This window comes from Triticum urartu, chromosome 2 (assembly GCF_003073215.2).
Source record: "Triticum urartu cultivar G1812 chromosome 2, Tu2.1, whole genome shotgun sequence".
Taxonomy (NCBI): Eukaryota; Viridiplantae; Streptophyta; class Magnoliopsida; order Poales; family Poaceae; genus Triticum; species Triticum urartu.
Window position 1 is genome coordinate 209,566,909 of NC_053023.1, and position 6,000 is coordinate 209,572,908.

The window sequence follows — 6,000 nt, forward strand, 5'->3', positions numbered from 1 at the left end:
AATAAATTGATATGATAAACAAAAGAAGAGAATCTTGAATGAACCACCGTAAGAATTGGAAATGAATGATGAAAAGGGATGAATCCCCGGTAAGAATTAGCAACTGAACGAAGACACATGAGAGAGTTTAGATACAAAAGAACGAAGAGATCATGAACTGATTAGAGAATATTGAATGATGCACCAGTAAGATTGAGAGAAATAGAGCTGAAAGCTGAGAATGAATAGGTCGCTTCGGAGAATCAGCAGAAAAGACTCCTGAATTTCTCCGGATAGGTGGAAAAAAATTCTCACAATCAAAAACAATTATGAGAGGAAGGCATCAAGTTAGAACCACAAATCTTCAAGAGAACGGATAAGGATTTAAGAGGAACTCTTCTTCGGTCTTCAAAATCTGAGAATGACGACGAGAAACACCACCAAGAATCGTTGAGACACTCAGGAAAAATCAAAAGCGAAGAGGTTGAGCCAACGATGAAAATAATTTAACCGATCTTGGAGAAAGGCATTTGACTGATGTTAACTCATTCTTACGTCAAACTTTGAGAAAAATTTGAGGATAACTTCGGGAAAATAAGAAGAGTTAGGTAAGATCCTGGGAAAAGACCTGTGGGTTAGGGCCCACTCAAAAGATACACCATTGAACGATTTAAAAGGAAGATTGCCCCGGTTGAATTAAATAGCTTGAATGAGATAACAACTTCGAAAGAGCTTAAAAGGATTACAAAAGCAGAGTGGAAACACGAATCTTCGAGATGTCTTGAGCACTCCAGAACAATAGAATAACGAGCGTGGAATGACTAAATATAAGGTGCACCGGCATGAGAAAACATTTGAAATACGGAAAAGAATATGAACAACACCGAAAGCTTGAATTGGATCCACCGGAGAAGAAAACAAGTGAAGAGTGACGAACTTGAAGCTCCGTTAGAATCTTCATGAGAATCACCGGGTAAGAACATGAAGGAAAAGAATGGAGAGACTTCACATGAATAAAAGGATACTTGATAAAGAAATCTTAGTCCTTGAAGAAAAAGGGTGGGTGGGTGGGAAAAACAAAGGCAACTTGGAGACGGATGAAAAAAAACAACATTGAGAAAACTTGAGTTGATCTTGCGGATGTTGATCGGATCCACTTGAAGAGAAATACGCCGGTTGAAAAGGATTGTCATGACAATCTCAATGATCAAGAAGGATTAGTATTCCCATAGAAATATGAGAACACCGTTTAGAGAAGGTATGGAATCAACATTTGACTTCGAAGCAACTCGAATACCACAATCAAAACAAAAAACAAAGGATTGGCTTGCAAAATAAGCCGGAACAAACATATGATAGAGATTTCGTCCGAAGTTTTCATGGTGGGGCCTACACGGGCTCGATCGTACAGCACCATCATGTACAAGGCAGTGCACATGACATACGAAGCGTCCCCGAGTCGGCATAGCCAAGGACTCTTTAAGACACAACGAGACCACTATAAAACCAACCGTGAATAGGCGGACCACTAGACGTCGAACCCCAATTTCATATCATACATATGTCGGAAAGATATCCTAAGAGCTACTTGAATTCCCACTTATAAACTCCCGAAACTTTCCGGTTATGCAATCAGTTGTTGGGGATACAGGGGAAGCATAATATCTCACCCAAAACTAGCAAATCCTACATCCAGCTGTATCCATCCTTCAACACATAACCAAGAAACCTTCGGAAATCGTCTACCTCAACCTTCGAAAAGCATTCGTTATACGAGTTATGGCAATACTCCCAAACTCCCGCCCCAGTACTGGGTGGCGTCGAGGTTATCTCACCAACAACTGCATAAAAGAGATTTTTGATGTCGGCGAAACTATCTCAGGTATTCCAGAACTGCAACGATAAAATTGTGACGACAACACCTCGGAGCTCAACTCCCCGGGACACTGCCACAACCCCTAAATGACAGGAGGCACCAAGAACAATGTTCTCGTCACAAATCGATCGGAACGATTCCAAGATACCCGCGTGATCCTAAATTTTTTTTAGTGAAATTTGAGAAGAGAAGAGACAAAACTCTACGTCAGGATGCCTTACCAAAGCGATGAAGGGACTGAGGAGTAAAAAGAATTCCTAAACTCTCCGATATATAATTCCTAAATGACTCAAAACATTTTTCTAGACTCAACTCGTCAGCTAATTCGATCAAGCAGTGGGGGCTCCTAAGGTCGGGGAAGGCTCTGATACCAACTTGTAACGCTCCGGACACACCCGCCGGTGGTCGTTACTCCTGGTGGGATCTAGACTGGCCCCACAGATCAATACTAGTCTTTTCTGCGCACTTTGTCCTCACTCATGCGCACCCGGGAGCAACTTCCCGGTCGGTCACCCATCCTGGCACTACTCCAAGCTGAGCACGCTTAACTTTGGAGTTCTGTCTGAATGGGCTCCCGAAAAAGAAGGAATTCCTTATTGATATGAGTAGTCTATCATCCCTAATAAGCCAGGCCATCACATACGCCCCCACTCAGAGGAACCGATGTCCTCGTCGGGCCACAGGAACGTTCCCTCTTGGCACATACGTCTGTGCTTCCAGTCCAGTACATGTGTCATGCCATGTGCCACGACGGGTCACAAACGTCATGAACAACATGACCACGCACCTATCCGCAACCATCCGTGTAACCGCTAGGGTCGGCTCTGATACCAACTTGTAACGCTTCGGACACACCCGCTGGTGGTTGTTACTCCTGGCAGGATCTAGACTGGCCCCACAGATCAATACTAGTCTTTTCTGCGCACTTTGTCCTCACTCATGCGCACCCGGGAGCAACTTCCCGGTCGGTGACCCATCCTGGCACTACTCCAAGCTGAGCATGCTTAACTTTGGAGTTCTGTCCGAATGGGCTCCCGAAAAAGAAGGAATTCCTTATTGATATGAGTAGTCTATCATCCCTAATAAGCCAGGCCATCACAGGCACCTCCGCGATATGCACACGTTCGGCTCGGTGACGTCCCACAAACTCGCGATCCAGTAGAGTGTCAAGGGAGAGCTTCGTCAGAACGATGGCGTGATGACGGTGGTGATGAAGCTACCGAAACAGGGTTTCGCCTAAGCACCGCTACGATATGACTGAGGTGGATTATAGTGGAGGGGGCACCGCACACGGCTCAGAGATCAATGATCAACTTGTGTGTCTATGGGGTGCCCCCTGGCCACGTATATAAAGGATGGAGGGAGGAGGAGGCCGGCCCTCATAGGACGCACCCGAAGTGTGGAGTCCTGCTAGGACTCCCTAGTCCTAGTAGGATTCCACCTCCCACATGGAATAGGAAAAAGGGAAGGGAGAAGGAGAAGGAATGAAGGGGCGCCCCTTTCCGTAGTCCAATTTGGACCAGTCCATGGGGAAGGGGCGCGGCCACCCTTGAGGCCTTTCTCTCCTTTCCCGTATGGCCCATTAAGGCCCAATACGAATTACCGTAACTCTCTGGTACTCCGAAAAATACTCGAATCATTCGAAACCTTTCCGATATCTGAATATAGCCTTCCAATATATCGATCTTTACGTCTCGACCATTTCAAGACTCCTCGCCATGTCCCTGATCTCATCCGGGACTCCGAACAAACTTCGGTCATCAAATCACATAACTCATAATACAAATCGTCACAGAACGTTAAGCGTGCGGACCCTACGGGTTCAAGAACTATGTAGACATGACCGAGACTCATCTCCAGTCAATAACCAATAGCGGAACATGGATTCTTATATTGATTCCTACATATTCTATGAAGATCTTTATTGGTCAAACCGCATAACGATATACGTTGTTCCCTTTGTCATCGGTATGTTACTTGCCCGAGATTTGATCATCGGTATCTCAATACCTAGTTCAATCTCGTTACCGGCAAGTCTCTTTACTCGTTCTGTAATGCATCATCCCGTAACTAACTCATTAGTCACATTGCTTGCAAAGCTTATTGTGATGTGCATTACCGAGAGGGCCCAGAGATACCTCTCCGATACTCGGAGTGACAAATCCTAATCTTGATCTATGCCAACTCAACAAACACCACCGGAGACACCTATAGAGCATCTTTATAATCACCCAGTTACGTTGTGACGTTTGATAGCACACAAGGTGTTCCTCCAGTATTCGGGAGTTGCATAATCTCATAGTCTGAGGAACATGTATAAGTCATGAAGAAAGCGGTAGCAATGAAACTGTAACGATCATCGTGCTAAGCTAACGGATGGGTCAAGTCAATCACATCATTCTATAATGATGTGATCCCGCTTATCAAATGACAACTCTTTGTCCATGGCTAGGAAACTTAACCATCTCTGATTAACGAGCTAGTCAAATAGAGGCATACTAGTGACACTCTGTTTGTTTATGTATTCACACATGTACTAAGTTTCCGGTTAATACAATTCTAGCATGAATAATAAACATTTATCATGATATAAGGAAATATAAATTACAACTTTATTATTGCTTCTAGGGCATATTTCCTTCACCACTTGTATGCATGTTAGTAGTTGTGGCCTTGTGGGTGTGCTTCTCCACCTGCCACTTGTATATAGCATGACAACGGCGGTGGGGAGATGCGCAGTGTGCTAGTGGGGGGGTGGGGAAATGCGCCTGCCACTCGTAATGCCATTGGTAGCTCATTTGTATTCACTGCAGCAGTAGTGTCAAGAAGTACCAGGTTCAAAATCTTGTTGAGGGTTAGTTTTATTTTGATTGTAGTTATTCTTCCGTTGGGAGAAAACCGCTGAGGTCCCCTCCTCTCGCTCCCCCTCCTCTCGCTGACGGCCGCTCCGGCCCCAGCGCCCACCTCCCTCCTCGCCGGCGGCCACTCCGGCCCCGGCGTCCACCCTCTGCCTCCGATGGCCTCGGGCCCGCGGAGCCCCCCTTCGGTGTCCTCGACCTTTCCTCGGGAGCGACCGATCGTCTCTGGGCTAGGACTCTCGGGGTCGCCTGGCTCGGCGCACTCCTCGTCTGCGGGTGTCGCTCCGGCGGGTGTTGAGGCCTCGGCTCCGGACCAGGCTTGGTGCCAGAAGGGGCCTTCCCGGAAGGCCATGTGGCATCGCCGGAAGGCGTTCCGTCGTCAGCAGGAGGCTGATGGCGGCCGCCGGAGCACCTCGCCCTCGTCTTCCTCTCTGTGCCGTGAGATTCCTCAGGACATGTATGGACTCTGCTTTCGCTGTTTCAAGGAGGGGCATCAGCGGCAAGACTGCACCAACGACCCTGTGTGCATTCGTTGCGGCCTGTCGGGGGCATGTCTCATCGCAGTGCAAGAGACCCAGGAGCCCGACCCCGGAGGATGAGCTCCGGCGCGCTGTGATTGCTAAGGTGTCCGAGACGGTGCCGGCACTGCCAGTGGCTGCACCCATGGGGAGGACATTGCAGGAGCCTGGACAGAGTGCACCGCGTGCGTTAGCTCTGTCAGTTGCGCCCAATCTCCCTCCCGTGATGGCCGGCATGGCCTCCCCGGCTGCGCAGGCAGGCATCTGTGTTCTGCAATGCTCGCCGGGGATGGACGAGCTTGAGCGCAGGTTGCAGCTCGCGGTTGTGATGTACGTTGGCGGAGCTAGGCCGCCGGTGTCATGTGAGGACGTGGCGGTAGCCATCTCGCGCTAGCTTGACATGCCGCGGCACCGCTTCTCCGTGCACAAGTACCATCCCGAGGATTTTCTGGTTGTGTTTGCGTCGCATGAGCTCCGGAACAGAGTGCTGGGTGTCCCCGCGATCGAGCACGACAGGTTCAAGCTCTTCGTCAAGCCCTAGCTTCGTCAAGCTCAAGCGAAATCCAGGATCATGCGGACGCAGGTGGATATCATGATTGAGGGTGTTCCTTCGCATGCCTGGTCGCGCGGCACGGTGGCCAAACTCCTTGGGGATTCTTGCTGGATCGATAGCCTGGCACCGGAAACTGATAGCCGAGAAGACCTCTCTCTGTTTAAGCTTCTGCGTGGTGTGTGGATCCGGACGAGGTGCCGGTTGCTAAGCGGCTGT